General features: G+C 41.9%; 1 protein-coding gene across 3 annotated transcripts in view; it reads right to left on the bottom strand.

The window, feature by feature from the left end:
* LOC109910634 (proteasomal ATPase-associated factor 1) overlaps positions 1-26,672 on the bottom strand; it is a 92,939-nt gene that overhangs the window by 38,868 nt on the left and 27,399 nt on the right. The window lies entirely within an intron of this gene.

Here is a 26,672-nt window from a genome sequence, read left to right on the forward strand (position 1 = left end):
CTCCCCTCCCCCACTGCCTTCCTCACCTCCTCTTTCCTTTCCTATCCTTCCCCCCCCCCTCCCCCACCGCCGCTCACCCACCCCCCACACCTCAACCCCTTCTTCTACATTACCCTTACTGCCTTCCCTCTCGCTTTCCCTTTTTCCCTTCACCTCTCTCCTTCCCCTTCATTTCCCCCCACCCCGTGGACACACCTTCGACCTGAGGCCCTGGGGGAAATAAGAATGGAGAGACTCAGGGCAGAAAAGAAAGCCAGAGCCTTTTTTTGTTGTTGTTGTTCAATAGGGCGTTAAAACCTTTTTTCTCTCAAAAAAATTTGACTGGACATTTAAAAAATACTGCATTTTTGATGGTTCCCTTGCATGATGGCAGTTTGGTTTGCATAATTGTGTTTACTTGATGCTTTGCCGTCAAATTTACTTTTTTTTTGTCTTGTTCATTAAGCACCTCAATGTGGTGGCTGCTACGCAAATATTCAATCAACTTGTCTTGCTATTATATATAAATCCAATTGGATTCATCCGCATTTTGCTGCTGTGTTGCTGTGCACCAAGTCTGCTATTGACTAATTCTTGTTTGCACAATAGGGGCGTTTTTTAAAAAAAAAAGGCAAATTGGCTTGGTCATATTTATCCAACACCCAGAGATGTAATATTTGGTTAAAATCTTTGTGCAGCTATTATGCCATGGAGCGTTAAACATGCTGGAGATTATTTTTAAACATCTTGTAGAACTAAAATTGTACGGATGGTAATTTGAAATCTGGCCTATGTACTGGTGTAGCGTTTTTTTTGATATTCAGACAACCGCACCTTGTTTTTTCTTTTGTCTAAGCCAAAAGTGAGAGATCTCATAATTTTATTGTAAATTAAACTGGCAGATTTCTGTAAATATTGAAATCTGTAATGATTTCATTGAAAATTGTTCTAGCCACAGATGATTCACATTTTATCAGCGCATGAAACGGGCAAAGCTTCCATTGATCAAGGCATATATTTTATTGCGAAACTGGATTATGCAGCAACGTAACCCCATATTAAATAGGCAGATTAACTAGGAAGTAAATGTTGCGTTTCATATGAAGCCTCAATATATCGGTTTCCGAAATACGATTTGCAGCTCGTAAAATGATTTCAATAAAGCTGATATGGAATAGAAATAGCTTATTGATTTTTCTCGTAGTGATGAGCATGTTTTAATTTTGATTTTAAACGACGTCCTAGATTTTGCAGACATATGTTGCCATCAAACGAAGTTGAGTAAGAACAATTTGGTATATTTAAGCCATGGCTTTTTTAAATGAATCACCCCTCCGGTAATTATTCTGTAGAATAGTCGTCGTGAATGTATTGATATAAAATTGTTTTAAATTAGGGTTTTATAGTCATATATATAGTTTTAGAGTGACCATTAATGTTTTAAAAAATTGTCCTTACAGAAGCCTTTAATGCTTCTATTATACAATACTGAAAGACCAACGTTCACTGGTTACTTTGATTAAAAGAGCCCAGCTAACTGGAATCTGGGCGTGGTGAGCCAGTCTCCATCATTCATAGCATAGAATACACTAGCGCAGGTCAATATTTTATTGTTTTCAGAACTAAAACTAATCGGATTGTACATTGATGTGCTCTTGATTTCATATATTATAGAAGAGGATGGAAGTATTTCATATTAGGAAAATTTTAAAGCAATTGTCTTTTTATTCAAAATAGGTAATCTTTGTGAAAATCAACACATTACAATCATTATTCTCTTTCATTGGAGGATTTGGGGAAATAGCCTGTTTGGTCAAGTTAATTTTAATAACTGATCCACATTATTTAATTCTTGTATGGTAAGAAATGCTTGGCATTCCAGACACTTGGGTTAAACAGCTCTTTTGGCTAAATGGCATTTGAATAAAAAGCTTAACTCTAATCTTTTCTGATCTTTTACTTTCCACATAGATCATAAAATCATTTGTGAAGCCAAAAGGGGGGACAACACGAGTAGTTGGGGTGTTTTTGCCTCAACCATTTGTCATCTTGTGTGCTTATCTGATGGGAGCTTCACTTGATTTGTGTGGATAACATTTACTGTTTTATTTTCCTGCTTGGGTTACTATATGTAAGTCCATGATATATCAAACTGCTTTTGCTATGAATACAGTAAGTTGGCACCCAACCTTTTTGCATGCAATCACAATGAAATTAGTACAGTTAGCCTGAATATGACAATGAACCAAATTTAAAAAAAGGATGTTCAAGCTTGATTCCATTTTGTGCATGGTCAATGCAAATAACCAGCCAATCTTGTTCTTGACCAGTGTTTGACATTAGGGAACAAAGTTGATGCCCCACACACGTTCCATTAAGATCATTCTCTATCAGTTGAGTGCATGATAATCTTAAGAACTCACTTCAGCAAGGGCTTTGTGTAATACAAAGCGTTTGTTCTGGCTATGTGAAGATGCAACTTCCTAGCCTGCTACAATGCTGACTGTTTCTATGGGCCATGTGTATGTACCACAAAGCCCTAAGAGACATTTTAAGTTTAAATGAATGTTCATGTACCTCCAACAATTGATTAGGATTTATTTGCCTCTGAAATAGCAGTGCTAAAAGCAGTCTTTTCAAACCTGTGGCTGCTAAGATTCAAACTGCACCAAGCAACCAATAAATAAGCATACATGCAAGTAGGATTGAGTGACCTGCACTTGGTGGAGCTTGGGAATGTTGGTTTAAAATTTCTGGTGTGGACATCTGAAAATCGGGCACAGTGTAGAACCTGTAGGATGCATAATCCAAACCAATTATGTTTGGGTTGCATCCAAACTTCCAAAAGAATTGCAAGCCTGCTCTGAACCACCTCTTCCCTGCATACAAAGTCACATCACAAGGAGAAAGCATAACTGACTAACCCAGCAGCAATTCCAATGAAAAGAACTAGAAATAGACAGGATTCCTTTGCTTCTTCAATTCTATAAATCAAAATCAACCTGATTCCACCCTTAGTGTGTTAGCTTTTTTAAGTCACAGCTGTATTTTTTTTATCACGACTGTACTCTTTCTGCAAGGCCATAAACTATAATTATAATGTAGACAGGGAGTGTTTTAGTGGTTATATCTTTTGGACTAGGAATCCAGAACGCAAATCCTAGTTCTGTATATGCTCTGGAGGCATAGGTTCAAATCTCACCATCAACTATGAAATCAGTAAGAATCTGGAATTAATGGTGACCATGTAACCAAGTACTGGTGGTTTTTGAATGCCCATCTGGTTCACTGATGTCCTTTTAGGGAAGGACTTCTGCCTGGTCTGGTCTACATGTGACTAGACCCACCGCAATGTGAATGACTCTTAACTCCCCTCTGAAATGACTGAGCAATCCATTCAGAAAAGGCAATAAGTGCTGTCCTAGTCAGCGATGTCCACACACCATGATCAAATGATAAAGTACACTGACATTACATATGCAAAACATACACATTTAAAAGAATTAAGCTTATCAAAGTCATCCTTGTGTAGTCAAGTGCGTAACTAAATTGTGGTGATTTCTCCAATAAACTTGTGTTAATGGTATTTCTTAAGCTTTAAAGCAAAGGGTAGACTTGAACCATGCAGAACGATATTTCTTGGTAAAGCTTTCTTTCCTATCAACTGTGTGGGAAACACTTTCTTTTAGACAATGTCTTAAATCACAGTTTAAGTTCTAGTGTTGACCGTCAGTCATTTCATAATTGAATTGGAACTTTTTTGAGGTTTTATCACTATTTTAACTTGCAGCCCTTTTTAGAATAAAGTCTAGTATTGCCTTCTATGCATAAATTTAAAGTTTCTGCTTTTGGATATGTATCAGGATTCTCAATGTTCACATGATTGTGTTCTACTTAGTTATTCAAAGTAGTAATTTCATGTGTCATTTGCAGTGGTCACTTGCTCAATTTTGCCAAAGTTAACTCAATATGTTGGTTCTGGAACCTTTTTTAAATTTTAATTGAAGCTATTGTTAAATAGCATGATGTGGGCTTGTCTGAGAAGTTTTCAATTGCCTTTTTGTCAGAAGGGATACCAAATTAAATGTTCTGACATTCTGGAAAAGAATAAACCCTGCACCTGACCATCAGAAACAAGATCACTATTGTGTTAGTCAGTATGTTGACAATGACAATGGTCATTTGATCAGACTGTGGGGTTAATTATTGATAATCAATCTCACAATGGAGTGACAGTTCTGAAAGTCCTGCGCCCAAAACGCGAACCTGTCTTGCATACCTACTTGCACTGTATCTCCAGTGTTTGCTGTTTTTGTTTAGATTTTCACACCTGCATATTTTGTTGGGTGATTTTTTTTTTCAGGCACGTATACTTCCTATTTTAGGATTGGTTTTGCAGTGGGGTAAATAAGCTACTTTTTTTGGAATAGAAAGATGCATTTTATTTCAGCTTTCCTTGGAGATTTTAATGTGTACAGTGCTTAGATTATTTTAGTTTATTTTAATTACATTTCTTTGATTTAATGCTGAGATGTACGCGTTTGCTTGCTAAACAATGTTCAGGTCACTTATAGACTTGGTCTCTACCGTTATTGACAGGTTTTTTGTTCTTTTGTTTTTGTCAATCTTTAAATGCCAGTTTAATAAGGTGTAAGTTTCCATTTCTGGTTGCATATTTAAGGATCAAGGAATCCTAAACCTTTTGGCTTCTACTGTCTTGGTACTATTAAGTGAGTCTAATTTGGGGGGTGGCTCAATGGTAATGTCAGTGGGTTAGTAACTGAAAACCCTGAGTTAATATATTTGGACCATGAGTTCAAATCTGCCTCTGTCAGATGTTTATATTTCAATTCAACAAACATCTGAAATTAAAAGCCAGTCTAAGGGCAACAGGATAACCATCTGTTGATGGTCACTAAAAACCTACCTGGTTTGCTAATATCCTTTTAGGGAAGGAAATTTACCATCCTTATCTGGAGTAGCTTACAGCTGTGCGGGAGCTACAGGAGCAATGCAAAGAAAAAACTCCGCCCCCCCCCCCCCCACCCCGCCGATGGTTGCCTTTGACACTGTCAACTGGGAGGCATTATGGAGTGTCCTTCTCCGCTTTAGCTGCACCATGACGTTTGTCACCATTCTTTTGCCTGCTGCACTATGACATAGAAGTTGTGGTAATGACAAATGGCTCCACCACCAACCCACTCCCCATCGAGCTGCAGTACGTGGATGTTGCTTGGGTATGTGCAAATTCAGAGGACGAACTCCGGACGATCGTCAGCACCTTTTTTAGGAAGGTGTATAAGAGCATGGATCTCACCTTGAACATCTGCAAAATGATGGTCCTCCACCAATTGGCCCGGTATTGTGGAGTCAGCCTGCCAATTATCGAGGCCCATGGAGAGGCCTTAGAGAACATTGGCCACTTCCAATACTTCTGGAGTGTGCTGTTGACCAAAGGAGTTATTGATGAAGAGGTTCAGCATTGCGTCCAGTATGCTAGTGCAGCCTTTGGCTGCCTGAGGAAAAGGGTTTTCGAGGACAACATCATCAGATTTGACACCAAGCCTATGGTATATAAAGCTGTGGGTGGTTCCCACCCTCCTACATGGCTCTGAGATGTGGATTGTCTACAGCAGACACCTCAAGGTGCTGGAGCAGTATTGCTACTGCTGCCTCTGCACGATCCTGTGAATCCATTGGGAAGACAAACTCACCAACATCAGTGTCCTTAACCAGACCAATATCTCCAGTATCAAGGCACAGCGGAAGCCAGGTGAAAACACTAAGGAGTGCACAGCCAAGCCAATGCACCACCCACCCCTTCCCACAATCACCTTCTGCTCTAAGTGTAGCACAGTCTGCAGAAGCCGCATCAGACTGTACAGCCACCTACGGACTCAGCTCGAGAGTGGAAGAGAGTCATCCTCGTCCGAGAGGGACTGACTGTGATGGAGTTTACATGTGACTCCAAATGTATATCAGTATGTTTTAGCCTTAACTAACCTGGACAACTAGGGTCGGACAATAAATATTGTACAGCTAGAGACACCCACATCCCATGAACAAATGAAAAATAAAACTTTGGAATTCCTCAAGGCTGGATGTGTGAATTCTACCTCATTGCTCAAACATATGCAAAACTACAGGATAATTTAGTGCCACTTAATGCTGAGAAACTGTAAAACAATCAGTAATGAATACTTGTGCTGTGATAAATAGGTACTGCTAACATGGATTTGGCTTGCTTGACTAATTTTACTTGAATTCTTCGAAGTAATAGGCAAAGGCATAGACACTGGGAATTCCATAGATGCAGTATACTTGGACCTCTGTCACTTGAGACTTCAGTATTAATGGCAATGGTGTATTGAGGCAGAAGTTAAAAGAATGGGGTAAATCAACATTTCTTGAATTGGTAGGCTATTGTATTGTCACCCATGATCTAAAATGTGTCTGCCTTTTCAGAAATAGGGACATGCTAGAGATTAAGAATTCACAACATATAGACTGTGCGCATGGGTTAGGGCATCATTGATAAAGAAATTTTTTTCTTTATACCTTCACGGGATGAGGGCATTGCTAGCTATTTGCATTTATTGCCCATCCATAATTGCCCAAAGAGCAGTTAAGTCCACCACATTGTGGGTCTGGAGTCACATGTAGGCCAGACCAGGTAAGGATGGCAGTTTCCTTCCCTAAAGGACATTAGTGAACCAGATGGGTTTTTCTGACCATCGGCAATGGATTCAGTCATTATTAGATTCTTAATTCCAGGTATTTACTGAATTCAAATTCCACCATCTGCCATGGTGGGATTGGACCCTGAGTCCCCAGAATGTTATGTGGGTCTCTGGATTAACAGTCCAGCGACAATACTACTAGGCCATCGCCTCCCAAATACAGAATAAAAGTGTACCTGAAATGGTAAAATTGCCAATGCAGTAGCAGAGCATAGATTTTAGTAGATGAAAAGTCTGTACGATGGCAGTTGTATGTTTTTAAAATATGAGAATTAAATAGCGCAGTAAGGAGCTAATGAACATGCACAAAACTTATTGGTTAGAATACAAAAACAAATTGCTGGAAAATCCCAGGTCTGGCAGCATTTGTGGAGAGGAATCAGTTAACATTTCAGGTGCAGTGACCCTTCAGAACTGACTTTTGATTTCCAGCACCTGCAGATCTTCCTGCTTTTTTTTTTGTTTTATTGATTAGAACACAGTTGAATTACTTAGTAGAGTTATCAAAACTATACAAAGGATCTGAAGCTGTAGGTAAGGTATTGCTATGTTTCACTACGTCGATAGCTAGCTGTGATGAGAACAGAGTTACAGTTTCAGCCTTAGGAAACCTGGATTGTACTTGGATCTGAGAATGTATTTGCAAGAACCCAGTTTTTTAAGGACCTCTTGGACTATATTTCCACTGGTTTCTGGTTTGCTGTTGAAGGTGCCTGAGCATAAAATTGGTATGAGAAGCATGAGGGAGTTTAGAAGAAATGCTTTTATGTAAAAGCTTTTCAGAATGTGAGTATCACAAATGGCTGTTGAATCAGAATTGATTGTATTTTCATTTGTGTTTATCTAGTTCACTCTTCTCACAAAGAGCCATGGAATGCAATTAAATGTCTCCCATGTAGAGTTAGCTTGAACCTTTTTTAAACATTTGAAATTTTCATACAAATTTATTACAATAATTGTTCCTTCTCCTTTAATTAGAGAATTGTCACTTCTTGGGTCAGGTGTTTTTCCCCACAGATCTTGTGAATAAGCATGTGTAACCTATAGATCTTTGGGCATATGAGGCAGTATGTCCCATGAGGTATTAGGGCCTGAAGTTCAGGATTCGCTTTCATTTCTTCTCTGCTATAAAGGCATTTGGACTCCAGCATGATGCAGTTAAATAGACAAGTTGTCACCATTCTGAACCATCTCCACCACTAATGTCGACACTGCCATGGCTCAAGAAGCACTTGTCTTTGTCTTGTTTTCTTCGTTCTCTGGATTGTTGGCTGTTTGAGTTGAGAAAGCCATCTCACGGGAGATGTTTTTTCACTCATCTGGACACAGTGTCCAGACCACCACAGTTAGTTTTCCACGAGTTTTGACTGACTTGAAGCCAGCTCACAAGTAGTAAGATACTGATTTGCTGCTACTTCCATTTGAATCTGGAAAATGGGGCAAGGGCATACCTGGTGGATATTTTCCTGCAGTTTTTTGTTGCTGGTACACAATTCTGATCTTGCTGCAGTACAGGAACTTGGTGCGACAACTGCATATGCAAAGACTTTTGTTGACTTGCAGCAGTCTCTTGCTAACTCCAGCCTTTTACCCACTAGTACATCAGTGGGTGATTGACAGCAGCTGATCTAGAGTTGGATCTTCTCATCAATGGGTGGCCTTTTGAAAGATGATCGCAAAGATGTGGAGTACTGATTAAATTCTAGAATCTCTAACAGCTAGCGTGAAATGGAATTTTTGACCAACCAAGTCTTGATTAATCGAGTTTTGTTTTGTCAGCTTTCAAACTGTGTGTAGATATGAAGAGATTGAGTGAGTGATTTGGCAATTGATTTGAGTGATTGATGCAGATGAGGCAACAGCACTGCAGCCATTCGTATGTAGTAAGCCATTGTGATGGTCAGTTTAGTTTTGCAAGGAGGCAACTGAAGCTTGAAAAGGATTCCATCCAGTTGGTATTCAACGTTTGCATCAGACAGCAATTCATCTTTCAGGTGAATAATCACAGTTAAGTAGGTTGTAAATAGTACATCTTAATAGCTCTGCTTGACACAGTCTGGATTTTGAAGGTGAATATTCAAATCTCCCACCAAGAAAAAGTTGTAAATTGGAGAGTTTGTTTCTTGGGCAACCAGATCTCTGACCAACAGTCATATAGCCCTGTGATCTACTGAATTGAATGTTTTGGTCAGGTCGATGAATGAAATGAAGAGTTCCTGGTTCTTCAACGTTTTCTTGGATTTGCTGGCAACAAAGACCATGTCAAATGTTCCTCTGGGTTGTTTGGCTTCAGACAATCAGGATTTCATCAGCCACAGGAAATTGACAATTTGGGAGAATGTCAGGATTGTCCCAACATACTAAATGTGTGAACTCTTCCCATCACCTTGTTTGAACATTTAAATCAGAGATAGTAGGAACTGCAGATGCTGGAGAATCCGAGACAACAAGGTGCAGGGCTGGATGAACACAGCAGGCCAAGCAGCATCATAGGAGCAGAGAGGCTGACGTTTCGGGCCTAGACCCTTCATCAGAAAAGGGGGAGGGGAAGGGGGTTTTGAAATAAATAGGGAGAGAGTGGGAGGCGGATAGAAGAGGGATAGAGGAGAGGATAGGTGGAGAGGAAACAAACAGGTCGAAGAGGCGGGGATGGGGCCAGGAAAGGTGAGTGTAGGTAGGGAGTTAGGAAGGGGATAGGTCAGTCCAGGGAGGACGGACAGGTCAAGGGGGCGGGATGAGGTTGGTCGGTAGGAGATGGAGGTGCGGCTTGAGGTGGGAGGAGGGGATAGGTGGGAGGAAGAACAGGTTAGGGAGGCAGGGACGAGCTGGACTGGTTTTGGGATGCGGTAGGGGGAGGGGAGATTTTGAAACTTGTGAAATCCACATTGATACCATTGGGCTGCAGGGTTCCCAAGCGGAATATGAGTTGCTGTTCCTGCAACCTTCGGGTGGCATCGTTGTGGCACTGCAGGAGGCCCAGGATGGACATGTCGTCTGAGGAATGGGAGGGGGAGTTGAAATGGTTCGCGACTGGGAGGTGCAGTTGTTTGTTGCGAACCGAGCGTAGGTGTTCTGCAAAGCGGTCCCCGAGCCTCCGCTTGGTTTCCCCGATGTAGAGGAAGCCACACCGGGTACAGCGGATGCAGTATACCACATTGGCAGATGTGCAGGTGAACATCTGCTTGATGTGGAAAGTCTTCTTGGGGCCTGGGATGGGGGTGAGGGAGGAGGTATGGGGGCAGGTGTAGCACTTCCTGCGGTTGCAGGGAAAAGTGCCGGGTGTGGTGGAGCTGGAGGGGAGTGTGGAGCGGACAAGGGAGTCACGGAGAGAGTTGTCCCTCCGGAAAGCAGATAAAGGTGGGGAGGGAAAGATGTCTTTGGTGGTGGGGTCGGATTGCAGATGGCGGAAGTGTCGGAGGATGATGCGTTGGATCCGGAGGTTGGTGGGGTGGTACGTGAGGACGAGGGGGATTCTTTTTTGGTTCTTATTGCGTGGACGGGGTGTGAGGGATGAGGTGCGGGAGATGTGGGAGACACGGTTGAGGGCACATCGGGGAAACCAAGCGGAGACTCGGGGACCGCTTTGCAGAACACTTACGCTCGGTTCGCAACAAACAACTGCACCTCCCAGTCGCGAACCATTTCAACTCCCCCTCCCATTCCTCAGACGACATGTCCATCCTGGGCCTCCTGCAGTGCCACAACGATGCCACCCGAAGGTTGCAGGAACAGCAACTCATATTCCGCTTGGGAACCCTGCAGCCCAATGGTATCAATGTGGATTTCACAAGTTTCAAAATCTCCCCTCCCCCTACCGCATCCCAAAACCAGTCCAGCTCGTCCCTGCCTCCCTAACCTGTTCTTCCTCCCACCTATCCCCTCCTCCCACCTCAAGCCGCACCTCCATCTCCTACCGACCAACCTCATCCCGCCCCCTTGACCTGTCCGTCCTCCCTGGACTGACCTATCCCCTTCCTAACTCCCTACCTACACTCACCTTTCCTGGCCCCATCCCCGCCTCTTCGACCTGTTTGTTTCCTCTCCACCTATCCTCTCCTCTATCCCTCTTCTATCCGCCTCCCACTCTCTCCCTATTTATTTCAAAACCCCCTTCCCCTCCCCCTTTTCTGATGAAGGGTCTAGGCCCGAAACGTCAGCCTCTCTGCTCCTATGATGCTGCTTGGCCTGCTGTGTTCATCCAGCCCTGCACCTTGTTGTCTTGAACATTTAAATGCCTGTTCTTTTGAGAGAGATTAAATTTTTCAATAAAAATAAATTCCTGTGTTTCACAGTAGACCACCTCGAGTAAATTGTACAGTTGGAACAAGTAATACCTTAGCTTTAATTACATTAGACTTCCCAGAGGGGAGGGCCAGCTCTAGCAGAGTGAGGAAGGTTGCAAAATACTACCTCAGCTTTTCTCCAGTGCTTGGATGCCTTAGGTTTTAATTCCTAGGCTTCTAACACTTCTTGCATGAGTCTCATTACACCATGTCACCAAGCCTTCTATCTCCCTTCTGTATTTTGACTTGTTAGATATCTGTCCTGCTACAGTAATGTCGTCTGTGAACTTGCAGATGGTGGCTAACATGTAGGTGAGGCGAATTCTAGACTAGCAGCAGTATGTAAGGTTGTTGACTTGCTCGCTGAGCTAGCTTGTTTTCATTCAGACGTTTTGTTACCATGCTGGGTAACATCAGTGAGGCCTCCGATTGAAGCGATGTTGCTCTACTCCGCTTGGAATTTATACTGTCAGGTCCATTATGGTGAGTAGTGTCATTTCCGGTTTTGTTCTGTATGGGGTCCAATTCTATATGTTTGTTGATTGCATTATGGGTGGAGAACCATGCCTCTAGGAATTCCCATGCATGTCTATGTTTGGCTTGGGCTACTTTGGTTACGTTGTCCCGGTTAAACTGATTGCCTTCATTGTCTGAGTGTACTGATATTAAGGGAAGTTCGTTGTGTCATTTAGCTGGTAGCTGATGTTCATGTAGTCTGGCTAGTTTCCTTCCTGTCTGTCTGATGTAATGTTTGTGGCAGTCGTTGTCACCCCAGCTAAGTAATAGGATCACCCAGAGACAGAAGGATGCAGGACAGATAACCAAGATGGACTACATGAGAATGAAATCAGAAGACATGAACACTCCCCGCTTCTATGGACTTCCTAAAGTACACAAACATGACATCCCCTTGCGACCCATTGTTTTCCTGCTGGGCACACCTTCGCACAATCTGGCCAAGGACCTACAACAGCGATAGAAACACCTAGTTGATGGATCACCCCATTCCATCCACTCAACCCAAGAATTTCTCGATACCTTCAGAACATGAAAATCAGTGACGAGATTATGGTATGCTTTGATGTCACAGCTTTATTCATGTCAATCAACATCCCAGTAGCCAAAGAAACACTGACCACATTACTAGAGGAAGCAGGAAAACAGGCCAGCAGCTCTGACAATATACTCAAACTAGTAGACCTGTGTCTCACTGTACAGTTTGTCTTTAATGGTCAAGTATATAAACGGATCAATGGCACACCCATGGGGTCACCATCTCGGGACTCATCATCTCAGGACTCATCATGGATACAACCGTGCAAAGACTAGAACACACCACCCTCCCACATTCAACCTAAACTGTGGATCTGGTACAAAGGCAACACAGTTGTCATTATTAAACGCAACAAATGAGAAGAGACCCACCACCTCATCATCAGAGTATTCACAGAGATTAAATTCATGAGAAGAAAAAACAACAATCAGCTTCCGTTTCTGGATGTCAGAGTTGAGCATATGACCAATGGGGAGTTCCAAACCTCAGCATACAGGAAAGCAACCCACATTGACCAAATTCTCAACTTCCACAGCAACCAACCCAACGTACACAAACAAAGCTGCATTAGGACACCAAGTAAATAGGTCGCAACTCACTGCAACTCTCCAGAACTATGCAGGAAAGAGGAAGAGCACTTATACAAAATCTTTGCTATGATTGGATATCCCTGCAACTTCATCCGCAGGTGTCTACTAAATAGACAACGTGGACCACTATGCCTTAAAACACTGGCCACACTACCCTACATCAAGAACATATCAGAACTGACCATGAGACTCTAGGAATAAGACCACTAGGAATCATGGTAGCATGGTAGCACACAAGCCCACAGCCAGTCTATGACAAACACTCGCAAGGATTAAAGACCCCTTTCCCACAACATGCAGAAACAACGTGGTTTACAAAATACCATGCAATGACTGCCACATATACTGCATTGGACAGACAGGAGGAAACTAGCCATCAGAATACATGAACATCAACTAGCAACTAAATGGCACGACAAACTCTCCTTAGTATCAGTACACTCAGACAATGAAGGCCCATCGGTTTAACTGGGACAAGGTAACCATCGTAGCGCAAGCCAAACAGACATGCACGGGAATTCCTAGAGGCACGGTTCTCCACCCGTAATGCAATCAACAAACAAATAGAATTGGACCCTATATATAAACCCAAACAGATCAAAACTGGAAATGACACTACTCATAATTGACCGGACAGTATAAATTCCAAGCGGAGTAAAGCAACATTGTTTCATTGGAGGCTCCACTGATGAAGCTACCTAGTATGGTGACAAAACATCTGAAATAAAACAAGCCAGCTCGGCAAGCAAGTCAACAACCTCGCCCACCACCTGCGCTACAGATCTTTGCTAAAACTTTAGCAGCAGTATCTAATTATGGCAGCAGTTATAAATTGTCATTCTTCAATGTTAGAAAGGAGTCCTGAATGTACAACGGAGTTAAATGCCAAGGCTGAAGTGTGGATGACTGTCCTTGTACACCAAAACAATATTTGAACATCCAAACTAAATTTGGAAGTGGAGAGGTCTCCTAGTGACTTGAGTCAAAGGAAAATGGTCATGGTTGTTGGAGGCCAGTTATTTTGGCCCAGGGCGTTGCTGCTGTAGCTCCTTTTGGGCAATTTCCAAGCTCAGCCGTCTTCAGCTGCTTCATCAATGAACTTCGCTCCAATATAAGGAACAGCCCTCTCTTCTGACAGTGATCACTACATTCTGCAATTGCCCAAGTGCAGTAAGACCCTGACAGCAGTCAGGTTTGTATTGAAAATGGCAGGTAGTATATATGTGCCAGACAATAACTATTTTCCAGTCATCTCCTTATGGTGTTTTAACAACATTATCATTACTGAATCCTACCCCACACTGCTGACATCTTGGGCTGATTATTCACCAGAAACAGACCCCAATAGCACTGACTACAGAGCAGGTTTAGAGACTGGGAATTCTGTAGCAAGAGACAACTCCTGATTTCCCTGAGAACCTGTCCACTTGTTTACAAGGCACAAATTAGGAGCATGATGGAGTAACCTGGATAGGTGCATCTCTCAAAAACACTTGCTGCTTCAGCATCCCTTCCACCAGCCGAAGCTTTAACTCCCTCAACTACTGATTAGTGTACACCATCTGCAAGATGCATTGCTGCAACCTGACTAACAACCTTTTGAAAGCACCTTCTGAACTTCCAATCTCTAGCACCTGGAGACCAAGGGCAGTAGATGCATGGGATCATTGTCTGCATATTCCCTTTCCAGTTAGTCTGCTTTCTGTCTTGGAACTGTATTGATTCTTCACCGTCTCTTGGTCAAAATCCTGCAAGAACTCCCTTCTCAACAGTACTTGAATGAGAGTACCTGAATCATGTTGACCACGGTGGTTCAAGAAAGGAGCTTGCCATCACCTCCAAGCTCAAATGGAGGTGAGAAATGAATGATCTTATCAGCAGTGCCCATGTCCCATATTTTAAAAGAAATAGGAAATACCAGTATTTAATTTTAATCAGTTGACAGTTGAGGTGTTGTATGCTGGAAATACTTAAAGTGCTTTGGATTTATGGTCTGGTATAGATTGGATCTAATCTCTACGAATGCAAATGACTTGCCGTTGCATTCTTAGCATATGGAATTATGCTCAGCACTGAATTACTTATGAAGCCCAGTCATTTATGTAAGCGAATGAAGTTATTTTTGCCAGTACTAATTGCAGGGTGGATGTTGGACTGCACATGAGTTGAGAGATTTTTTGTCCACCTAAGTAGGTAGAGCAAGCCTGTCTTTTAATGCCTCAATTTAAAAATGGCATTTCTGATGTTTGATTGTAAACTTGTACTGTGACAGTTGATTCTGTTTACTCCCGTAATGATCCAAACTGACATCAATTTGATGAAATGTTTGTGATAGTTTTGACCAGGATCACTTTAAGTGATTGAGAGAGAGAAGTGGAGTATGAACTGAAATAGAAATAGTTTCTTTGTATTTCTAATCTTGCACCTATTTCTGAAGAACTGAGATTATCAATGATTAAGAATAATGTATTTTAGCCCCGAGATCTCTGGAAACGTCACTTGTGATTTGTTTTTCGTGATCAAGGAGCGCTTTAACATTTCTTGTGAAGAATTTGAAATATCTTTGGTTATTTCTGTTTCAGGACCTCAGGAGGGAACTGGGCTTTTGTTTTCACATAGCAGAGCTTTTCTGGCAAAAATTGCTTCTGTAGAATCACCAAATCCATTTTAAAGTTACATGGAGTTTAAAATTATTTAAACTTTCTAGAATATTGGTGAGTGTGTGGTCAAGCTAACTATCCTAAGTACACTAATTTGAAATGTTGAACATTTACAATCCTACTTTAGTGTTAACATTTTGAGATTGAAGAGATGATCTGGTGCAACTGATGAATTTATTTCCTGAAAAAGATCAGCAGGTCTGGCAGCATCTGTGGAGGAGAAAACAGAGTTAATGTTTTGGCTCCGGTGACCCTTCCTCAGAACTGATGGTGGCTGGGAAAACATCAGTTTATATGCAGAAAATAGGGAGGTGGGTGTGGTAGGGAGTAAACGATTAAGATAGAGCCCAAAGAGAGAGAAAGACAGTTGGACAGACAAAGGAGTTGCTAACGATCAGGCTGGGAGGGTGAATAGTTGTTGATGGGGACTGTTAGTGACTAACAACAGGGGATATGTAGTGGCAGGCTATGTGGTAACAAGACCTGGTGTGTGGGGTGGGGGGCTGGGACACGGGAGAGTTTAGGCCCTAAAGTTATTGAACTCAATATTGAGTCCGGAGGGCTATAGGGTCCCCAAGCGGAAAATGAGATGTTGTTCCTCCAGAGATAACAAGGTGTAGAGCTGGATGAACACAGCAGGCCAAGCAGCATTAGGGGAGCAGGAAGGCTGATGTTTCGGGCCTAGACTTGGCAACCACTTCGGAGAACATCTACGTTTTGCTTGCAGAAAAGACCCTGAACTACCTGTTGCCTGCCACTTCAATGCACCACCCTGCTCTCTAACCAACATCGGTCTCCGGCTTGCTACAGTGTTCCAGTGGAGCCCAACGCAAGCTGGAGGAACAACACCTCATTTTCCCTATTTTCTGCATATAAACTGACGTTTTCCCAGCCACCACCAGTTCTGAGGAAGGGTCACCAGACCGGAAACGTTAACTCTGTTTTCTCCTCCACAGATGCTGCCAGACCTGCTGAGCTTTTCCAGCAACTTTGTTTTTGTTCTTGATCATGTTTAATAGCAACATAGCAGGAGGAGGCCATTTGGCCCTTCGAGCCTGCTTCACTATTCTTCACGATCATGGCTGATTGTCCAACTCAATAGCCTAATCCTGCTTTCTCCCTATAACCTTCCATCCCATTTGGCCCAAGTGCTATATCTAGTTGCCTCTTGAATACATGAAATATTTTGGCATCAACCACTTCCTATGGTAATGAATTCCACAGGCTCACCACTCTTTTTGGGTGAAGAAATGTCTCCTCCGTACCAAATCGTCTACCCTGAATCCTCAAACTTTGGGCGCACTCACTATTGGGAACGTCCTCCTCCCTGCTTTAACCCTGTCCAGTCCTGTTAGAATTTTAACTCTGATATTCAACCCCCACCCCGATTCAGCCTGGTAAACCTTCACTGCACTCCCTCAAGAGCAAGAGCATCCTTCCACAGAAAAGGAGACCAAAACTTTGCACGATGTTCCAGGTGTGGTCTCATCAAGGCCCTGTACAACTGCAACAACATATCCCTGCTCCTGTACTCAAAACCTCTTGCAATGAAGGCCTACATACCATTTGCTTTCTTTACCGCCTGCTACACCTGCAGGCTTACCTTCAGCGACTGGTGCATAAGGACACTCGGGTCCTGCTGCAAACTCCCCCTCCCAACTTACAGCCATTCAGGTAGTAATCTACCTTGTTTCTGTTTCAGAGGTGTATAACCTCACTTTTATTCAAATTGTACTGCATTTTCCCACACACCCAACCTGTCGCGATCAAGCTGAAGGATCTCTGCATTGTCACGGTTCTCCCACCCAACTTGGTATTATCTTTCCAACTTGGAGATATTACGTTTTGTTCCCTCATCCAAATCGTTAATATATATTGTGAATAGTTGGGCTCCCAGTACTGATTCCTGTGGTATCCCACTAGTTACTGCCTGCCAATTTGAAAAGGACACCTATTAATTCCTACTCTTTGTTTCCTCTCTGCCAATCAGTCTCCTTTCCATCTCACTGCACATGTAATGTGGTCCCACTACTCTTTTGAGGGCAAAAGGAGATGTCAGCTGAAAGCATTTCCAGCAACATTTAAGAAGGCATTTGTTTAAAAACACCGGTAAGAAGCAGCAAGTTTAGTGCCTTTTCTCCTTCCTCCCGAGCCTTTTATGTGCAAGCAAGTGTAACTCCCTGCAGTATGATGGAAATCTCTCCAGTCTTTTTGGACAAAGACTTTTGGGGCTTTGTGACTACTGTGTAATGGCAGTCATTACATGTCTTTAACATCCTTTAAAGCAGTAATGAGACTGCAGTTAATAAATATTTCATGGTGGAGGGAATAGAGTTCGCCAGAGTATTGAGAGAATGCCACACTTTGTCGTGAATAGTGTTGTAGAACCTTTTAATGTCCATTAGAGCAAGCAGGTGAGCATTTCATTTGATGTTGTCTCAAAGGAGTGTCTTCTGGCATATAATTTGTTTTGTTCTGCAGGTTAAATTTTAAAATCGGGCAATTTTATTTCCAACTTAGCAGGAACAAATGTGAATATCCACTAAAAATTATCCTTATGCTTTTTGATGGCATAAATATTAATATGCATCCTTGAATCCAAATGAGAAGACCTAACTAGGTGTAAGGAGTGGGTTAATTGCACAACCCTGATTATTTGATACATATTGGCATTTTACATTGAACTGTTTAAGACTGCTTAGTGAGTTGGCTGTAACTGTTTTGCAGTGGTTTGCTAACTTTTGATATTTATAGTTCAGACTGAGCTTCCCTTCTAAGCAACCACTGAATGCCAAGTACCGTTTTTGCAAAAATTAAACATAAATTTACTTTTGAGTACTTAATTCACTAAATTAGTTCTGATGCTTCAATGAAGTTGGTAAACTATTTTTATTCTGTGGCATCAACTTAATAATTCATTGGAGATGTTTTTTCTAATTCATTCCCTTACTGTGTGCCCAACATCTGCAAGTGCTTTTACTGTCTCCCATTTCCTTTCAATCAATACTGGGAGCCATGGCGTATGAAGAGAGACTTAAGTTTGCTACTGGGAATTCATGAAGAATGATGTTCCAATTGTGCTTACATGGTGAAATTGTCAACGTGCCATGAGTAAGAGGCTGTGTAATGAAAGACCTGCATTTATATAGCACATTTCAGGACACAGGGAAACCCCCCAAGTGCTCTGCAGTTAATCAAGAATGCAGTGTGCACAAAATGAACTCTGCAATCTGGCATGCTGGAAGCACCCTTAACTTTTTGTTTCAATTTAAATGGGATCTTTTAATTTTTTTTCAATGATTCGTTCCAAGTAAAGTTTGGAAACGGGCATATTATTTCAAGTCTATGCACTACTTATACTTTATAAGTTAAACTAACTATTATGTCTTGCTATATGGTCATGAACTATTTCATCTTGGTTACTGATAGTGATGAAGCAGACTTTTAATTAGGGTGCAACAATTTTGGTTTCATTGAAATATGGTATCCTGGTGGGTCTTCCTGTCTCTCCCTGTTGCCATCTCTGCTTCCGTCCCTCCATGGAAGGGAACTTGCATGTTTGAAGAAGCTTCAGTTGAAATTTAAAAGAATATTGTTGCACTGTTCAAGTTTTCAGAGTCTTTGCACAAATTTGTGTGCCTTCAGATAAGAAGAAAGGTAAGAAACTCCAAGATGATGCCAACATTTTTGTTTGATTTTAGTATTCTATTAATATTAGATATTACGTGGCTTATAGCCTCTTGTGAGCTTTTATCATAGCCCTCGTGTTCTTTCACGTTATTTTAATGTATATGAATAGGTGTGTGTACTCCCTGAAATGAGAAAAATGTGAATTCCTTAAGTTATCACTTTTTGTCTTAAATCTCTTCCTTCAAATTCATTGGGTGTAGAATGAGTTACTGACTGAGGTGCTTAGTAGTCTGTGCTTCCCAGAATATTTCCCACTGCGGCCCTGTTCTGTGCTTTGAAAGTTGTCACAATCCCTCAGTGAGACCTGAGAACAGAGCAGGTGATGGGGAAAGACTGGGAGAGTGGACATAGGGAAGAGCCCTGTGAAAGTGGGTGGCTGTTGGAACAGGACGACAATTTTTGTAACTCACTCAAAAGTTCACGGTGGTCATTGCCGTGGAGTTCAGGATCTATTTTGGGAAGCCCTGATCAAAATCATTCATTGCCAAATCTGACATGCACGTTTTCAAATTCTGAGATCTGTCCATACCTAGCAAAACGGTTTACATTTGTAAATAGTCCTGGAGGGCATCGATAACTGCATGCTGCTTTTGTACACTGACACCTGTTGTGAGGCAGGAAAGAAAGTTTTAATAATGTACCTCGGAAATTTCTCGGTTTCCAAAATAGCATTTCTTCAGCTAGTTCAACAGCTTCCTTGTCTTTTCCTTGCCAGCCAGGCTAAATATTCTATAATAAAAACTAAGTGCTGAAAATAGCCAATCTGGGTAGTTGCCTGTACTGAATTGACTTTTTTCAGCATTGTCTCTAAATTTATGCTGATGCAGGTTTCTTTGTGTCAACTGGATTTGACTTTTTTAAATATTGTATGCAGAATCACTGCATCATCTACAGTCTCAGACAACCCAACATGCTTTGTATCCAATTAATCCTTTTGTAATATATTTGTGGTTGTAGGAAATGTAGCAGCCAATTTGACCCCAATATGTTCTCCTTAACAAGAATGAAAAATGACCAGCTCACTACTTTATTTTGACTAATAAGAGGATGAAATGTTAGCCAGGAAAAATGTTTTTCAAATAACATTTGTGGGTGCTGCCATTAAGCCAAGGATAACTGACTGAACGAGGACTAATATTAGTTGACATCCCTGTTTCACGAATGGGATTTAACTCCATGTACTATTAACCATTTAATTCTCTTTCAAAAACGTTGTTCTGCACTGTCAGTTTGTTTCTGCTTCAAGAATAATAAGGCTTTGTATGTGAGATGTGAAAGGACCTAATTTTATGTGAAATCTTTGAAGAAAATTGTATTTCTGGTGTATCACCTTGTAAGATGATTCTGTATATCTGGAGGGGAAGTCTTGGTGAGGACTGCTGTACGTTTCAGAGAATCTAACTTGTTGACCAACTGGAAATTGTATGTAAGATTAATCTGAGCCACTGTAACATTCATGTTGCCTGCCAAGACTGAACAGACTGTAAATATATTCCTTGCTCATCTGCATGCTGTTCCAATTTACAGTTTGCAAGTTGTTTGTTTGATGGTTGCAAACCCTTTTTATGTCTCTGACTGACTTTGAAGGGAAGTGAATTGGGAATCAACTCCAGAATTGAAATATTTTTACGAAGAGACTCAAGCTTACATTTACAAAATATGTGCTGGTGCCTTCGAATGTGATTAACCCAACAAAAATGAGTATATTTTAAAAAAAGAACTATCAAGTCCTGAAATTGTACAATTTCTGATTTAAGAACAAGGAAATAGTCTGGATGTGTTGGAAAGATGAAGTAACTTCATGTCAAATATCTGATTTCTTTGGAAATATTAGATGAAATAGCAACTGCTGATGATTTGATCGGATGTTCTCTGTGGTATTCATTTTTATAGTGCCTAATGTCAGTTTAGACACAATTTTTCATTAGTGATCCTAATAAAACATCAGTTTTTTCCAATCTGTAGAACTAGATTGCACAGTTATTTAAGAAAATTTTTAAGACCATCGTTTCTCAAACTGCTCAGTTTGGGGGGGGGCGGGGAGGAAAAGCCCAACAATTCTTTTGATCTTTTGGAGTCAGTTATCTACAGTTGAATGTAGTAATTGAACATAGTTGTCTAAAAATGTTTTGAAAAAGAAGTGTCTGAAGCTTATAAATTGAAGAGGTGAATGGAAGAGACAAATGAGATTAGAATTCAAGGCCTATGCCTGATCAATTACTGCGTTTTGTTTTTGCTTCTTGAGTTTGTTTTATTCTTCTGCCTTTGGAATTGACTCCAGATAAATGTTCACTGTATAGGTACTAGAGAGACTTGTGGATTCTGACGCACAGATCCTCCATTAAAAATGGAGCGCAACTTAAGATGAGAGTCAGATAGTGATCGTCAAAATTGAGTGGGTTAAATGAGAGCAAAAAGGATCTGTTTCTACTTTGGTAAATTTACATAAATATCAGATTTATTGGATCCAAGGACGACGAAGGCAACATTGACATATGTCTGAGGCAGGGTAGTTTGTGACTTGTAGTTTACATCTGCTGACTTTGTCCTTTTTAAAGCGAGGAAAATGGTAAGTTTGAGACATTCCTCAAAGGCTCTTTGAGGTGTTGCTGAAGTAAATTATTCGGATATAGTAGTACATGTTACAGACCAGTATATTTGTGAGTTGGGGATGTTGCATATTTAGATTAGTAGTTAGAAGTCATAGAAGCTGACTTCTTTGTTTTGGATTACGCCCAACTATTTAAACCTTCACTACATCTGTGAAGTGATTGATCCTGTTTATTTATATTTTATCTATTTTTCTAATCAGCTAGTTCAGAGATATTATCTTACACCTCTGGAGCAGGTGAGACTTGAACCCAGGCTACCCACTGAAGGGGTAGGAACACTACCACTGCGCCGCCAGAGAGCCTTTTGTTGTGTTCTTTGTGCTCCACTGTTTCTTGTCATGTGGAATAAATTGAACTGGTTGAAATCTGGCACTGCCTTGGTGGAGATCTGGGAGGAGGCTACAAAAAGCATTCACTAATGTTCCTTATATTTTTTACACTTTGTTGAAAATGAGCATGGAGCAAATTCCCTTCCTTTGCTAACATAGAAACAGAGAACCTAGGCACAAGAATAAGCCTCAAACAAAAACAGACGACTGGGAAAGCTCAGTAGGTCTGGCAGTATCTGTGAAGGGAAATCAGTTATGTTTCTGGCCTGGTGACCCTTCCTCAGAACTGATGGTCGCTAGGAAAATGGAAAGAACTGCGGATGTTGTAAATCAGGAACAAAATCAGAAGTAGCTGGAAAGGCTCAGCAGGTCTGGCAGCATCTGTGAAGAAAAAAACCAGAGTTAACGTTTCAGGTTACGGGAAATGTTATCTCTGATTTTTTTTTTCTTCACAAATGCTGCCAGACCTGCTGAGCCTTTCCAGCAACTTCTGATTTTGTAGCTAGGAAAATGTTGGTTTATATGCAGAAGATAGGGCGGGGGAAGGAGGCAAGGAGTAAGTGATAGTTGGGGATAGAGCCCATAGAGAGAAGAGCAGTTGAACAGATAAAGGAGTGGACAACGGTCTGACTAGGATGAACAGCTATTGATGGAGACTGTTACTGCTTAACAATAAGTAGTGTATAATGGCAGAATGTGACAATAAGGCCTGGTGTGTAGAGTGGGGACTAGGACATGGGAGAGTCCAGGCAGTAAAATTGTTGAACTCCGTATTGAAACGGGTGGGGCTGCAGAGTTCCCAAATGGAACATGAGGCGGTGTTCTTCCAGATTGCACTGAGCTTCGCTGGAACGCTGCAGCAACCCTAAGACAGCTGTTGACCAGGGAATACTATGGTGTGTTAAAGTGGCAGACAGCTGGAAGCTCCGGTTCCTTTTTTGTGGGCAGAATGTAGATGTTCTGCAAAGAGGTCACCCAGTCTACGCTTTGTTTCCCCAAGGTAGAGGAGACCACATTGTGAGCAGCGAATGCAGTAGACGAGGTTGTGTTCTTCATCTTGAAAGTATGTTTGGGCCCTTGGATACTGAGGAGGGAGGAGGTAAATGGGCAGGTGTTACAGCTTTGGCAGTTGCTGGGGAAGGTGCTGTGCTGTGGGGTGGGGTGCAGTTTTGGGAGTGAAGGAAGAGTGAACCAGGGTGTCCTGGAGGGAATGGACCCTGCAGAAGACAGACAAGGGAGGGCGAATATGTTTGGCATTTCACTGGAGGTGGCAGAAATGGTGGCTAATAATCCTCTGGATTATGGTAGGTAAGGGATGGTGGGATGGTGGGATGGTAGGTAAGGACAAGGGGAACCCTATCCCTGTTGTGGGAGGGAAGAGAGGGTGTGAGGGCGGAAGTGTGGGAGATGGGTCGGACCCAGTTGAGGGTCCCATTGACAACAGTGCTTGGGAATCCTTGTTTGAGGAAGAAGGTGGACATTTTGGAGGCTACCTTATCGAAGTTGGCCTCATCAGAACATATGCGCAGACAGAGAAAGTGGGAGAATGGAATGGAGTCTTTACAGGAAGCAGGGTGAGACGATGTATACTCCAGGTAGCTTGTGAGTTGGTGGGTTTATGGTGGATATTAGTGGCCAGTCTATCCCCAGAAATGGAAATCGAAATGTCGAGGAAGGGAGGAGTCAGGCGAAAGTGAGGGTGAGGTGGAAGAAAAGAGAAGCAAGCAGTACTGATATCATTGATACATTGGAGAAAGTGTTGTGGGTAGAGACTCCAGTAGGACTGGAACAAGGAATGTTCCATGTGCTCCATGAAGAGACCGGCATAACTGGGACCCATGACCACCCCTCTGACCTGAAGAAAATGAGAGGAGTTAGGGGAAGTTGTTGATGAAGACGAGCTCAGTCAAGCGGGCGGTGGTGGTAAATGGGGATGGTTGAGGCCTTTGCTCCAGGAAGAAGCAGAGAACAGCAAAGCTGGAAAAACAATTTTTTCCGCTTGGAACCCTGCAGCCCTCTACTGAGTCCAATCATTTTAGGGCCTGAACTCTCCCATGTCCTAGCCCCCTACACCACACACCAGGCTTTGTTATCACATAGTCCACCATTACACACTACTAGTTGTTACCCAGTAACAGTCTCCATTAACAGCAGTTCATCTTACTAGTCAGGTTGCTTTCCACTCCTTTGTCTGTCCAAATGTTCTTTCTGGGCTCTATCCCCACCTTTGTTTACTCCTTACCCCTTTTCACCCACCCCCCAATCTTCATATAAACCGACATTTGCCTAGCTACTGTTAGTTCTGAGGAAGGGTCACCGGACCAGAAACGTTGACTCTGTTTTTTTCTTCACAGGTTCAGCCAGACCTGAAGCTTTTCCAGCAATTTCTGCTTTTGTTTCTGCTTTACAGCATCTGCAGTTCTTTCGCTTTTACGCAGGAATAAGCCTGCTCCGCCATTTAGTAGGATCATGGCTGAGCCTCTATCTCAAAGCCATAGTTCTGTTTTTTCCCATATCCTTGATGCCTTTATAATCTCTAGAAATATACCTTTTATATTGCTTGACTGTCAGTGGAATTAAAACAGAGGGAGGCAGTGACCTAGTAGTATTATCACTAGACTGTTAATCTAGAGACCCAGGTCGTGTTCTGTGGACTTGAGTTCAAATCCCACTGTGGCAGATGGCAGAACTTTAATTCACTAAAAATGTGGAATTAAGACTCTAATGGATGACCATGAATCCATTGATTGTTGGAAAAATCCATCTGGTTCACTGTCCTTTAGGGAAGGAAATTAACATCCTTGTATGGTCTAACCTAGATGTGACTAAGATCCACAGTGTGGTTGATTCTTAATTGCCAAGGGATGGGCAATAAATGCTGGCCCGGCCAATGATGCCCTCATCCCGTGAATGAATAAAAACAAAGATAGATCATCGAATCCCTACAGTGTAGAAACAGGTCCTTTTGGCCCAACAAGTCTACACTGACCCTCAGAGCATCCCACCTAATCTACACATCCCTGAACACTATGGGCAATTTAGCATGGTCAATCCGCCTGCATATCTATGGACTGTGGGAGGAAACCCCGCAAACACGGGAGAATATGCAAACTCTGCACAAACAGTCGCCCGACAGTGGAATCGAACCCGGGTTCCTGGTGCTGTGAGACAGCAGTGCTAATCACTGAGCCACCGTGTCGCCCCAAGCTTGAATAGTTATTTCATTGCCCTAAATGTTCACTATTTTATTGTTTTTGCATGTTTCAGTTTTTGTTCAGTGATGGGCACTCTTACCCAAGTCAGAAGGTTAATTTATTATTCATTTTTCACGTGTTTGCATCACTGACAAGGCAACCATTTAAAGCCGATCCTTAATTGCCCTTGTGGTGATAGCTGCTGTCTTGTGTAGGACTGACGATCACTGCAATTTCAAAAGGGGCTATGTAAAATCACACTCATTTCTGACAGAGGTTTGCCCAGTAAGATGAGAAATCTCTTTACATGACACCATTAATTTTTGAGTTCTCTACTTCAGAAAACACAGGAGGCTGGGTCATTGAATGTATTCGAGGTTGTGTCAGAATCTGGATGTGAACAAGCAAGTTTGTGTGTTATGGGGGCAGATAGAAGTGGCATACAAAGTGGAGTTAAATCCTTGTCAGAACAACCTTGATCTTATTGAATGCCAGTATCAGCTTGATGGGCTGAATGGCATCCTCCTATCTCTTGTGCTAATCTTTAGACATGAAGGCCAGATCTGGCAAGTATGAATTTTGTTTTGTTTCCTTTTTTTTCTTATTTGTTTACAGGAATCCATTTGTAATTCATCTTAAAGGTAATGATGAGCTTGCTGCCTTGAACCTGGGTATATCCACCTTCTTGCTAGGAAGTGAGTTCCAGGATTTTGGTCCAGCAGCGGTGAAGGAGTGGCAATATAATTGCAACTCAGGATGGTATATGGCATGTGGGGGCCTGTAGATAATGGTGCTCCCATGTATTTGTTGACTTTCTCCCTCTAGGTTGTGGAGGTCATAGGTTTTGAAAGCAGGCAAGAGGAGTGCAGTGCATCTTATACATGGTGTGCACTGCAGTCACTGTGCTTTGGTGAAGGGAGTGAACGTTGAATTTGTAAGAATGGGATGCCAATCAAGTGGGCTGCTTTGTCCTAGATTGACCTGAGCATCAGGAGTGTGTTCCAGATTTATTTAATTGAGTTTAAAGTTGTCCTTTGTAGGCTTTGAAACCTTTGACAACAGGTCATTGGACTTGAAACAGTAACTCTGTTTTTCTGCTCAGACACTGCCAAATCTGTTGAGTTTCTTCACTTTCTGTTTTTGTTTCTAATTTTCTAGTATCTGCAATAGTTTGCCTCCATACTTTTTAATAGAAAAAATTCATAGATTCAGCATTTTTTTGGATGTCCAACTGATCTGACTGAATTTTTGGTTGAGAGCCTATTGAAGATTGTGATTCGTTATTTTTGTGCCTTTGTTAGATACAAAATGCAATGAGAAATTCATTGCTATCTTATGACTATGGAGTTCTAGTTAATTACAAAAAAGTTGTAACATTAAAAAAATTTGTTCATGGAATGTGGACTTCTCTGGCATTTATTGCCCATCCCTAATTGCCAAGAGGGCAGTTGAGTCAACCACATTGCTGAGTCCAGAGTCTCCCTCAGGCCAGACTACACGAGGATGGCCGATTTCCTTCCCTAAAAGATATTAGTGAACCG

Source organism: Rhincodon typus, chromosome 6, assembly GCF_021869965.1.
Source record: "Rhincodon typus isolate 14 chromosome 6, sRhiTyp1.1, whole genome shotgun sequence".
Taxonomy (NCBI): Eukaryota; Metazoa; Chordata; class Chondrichthyes; order Orectolobiformes; family Rhincodontidae; genus Rhincodon; species Rhincodon typus.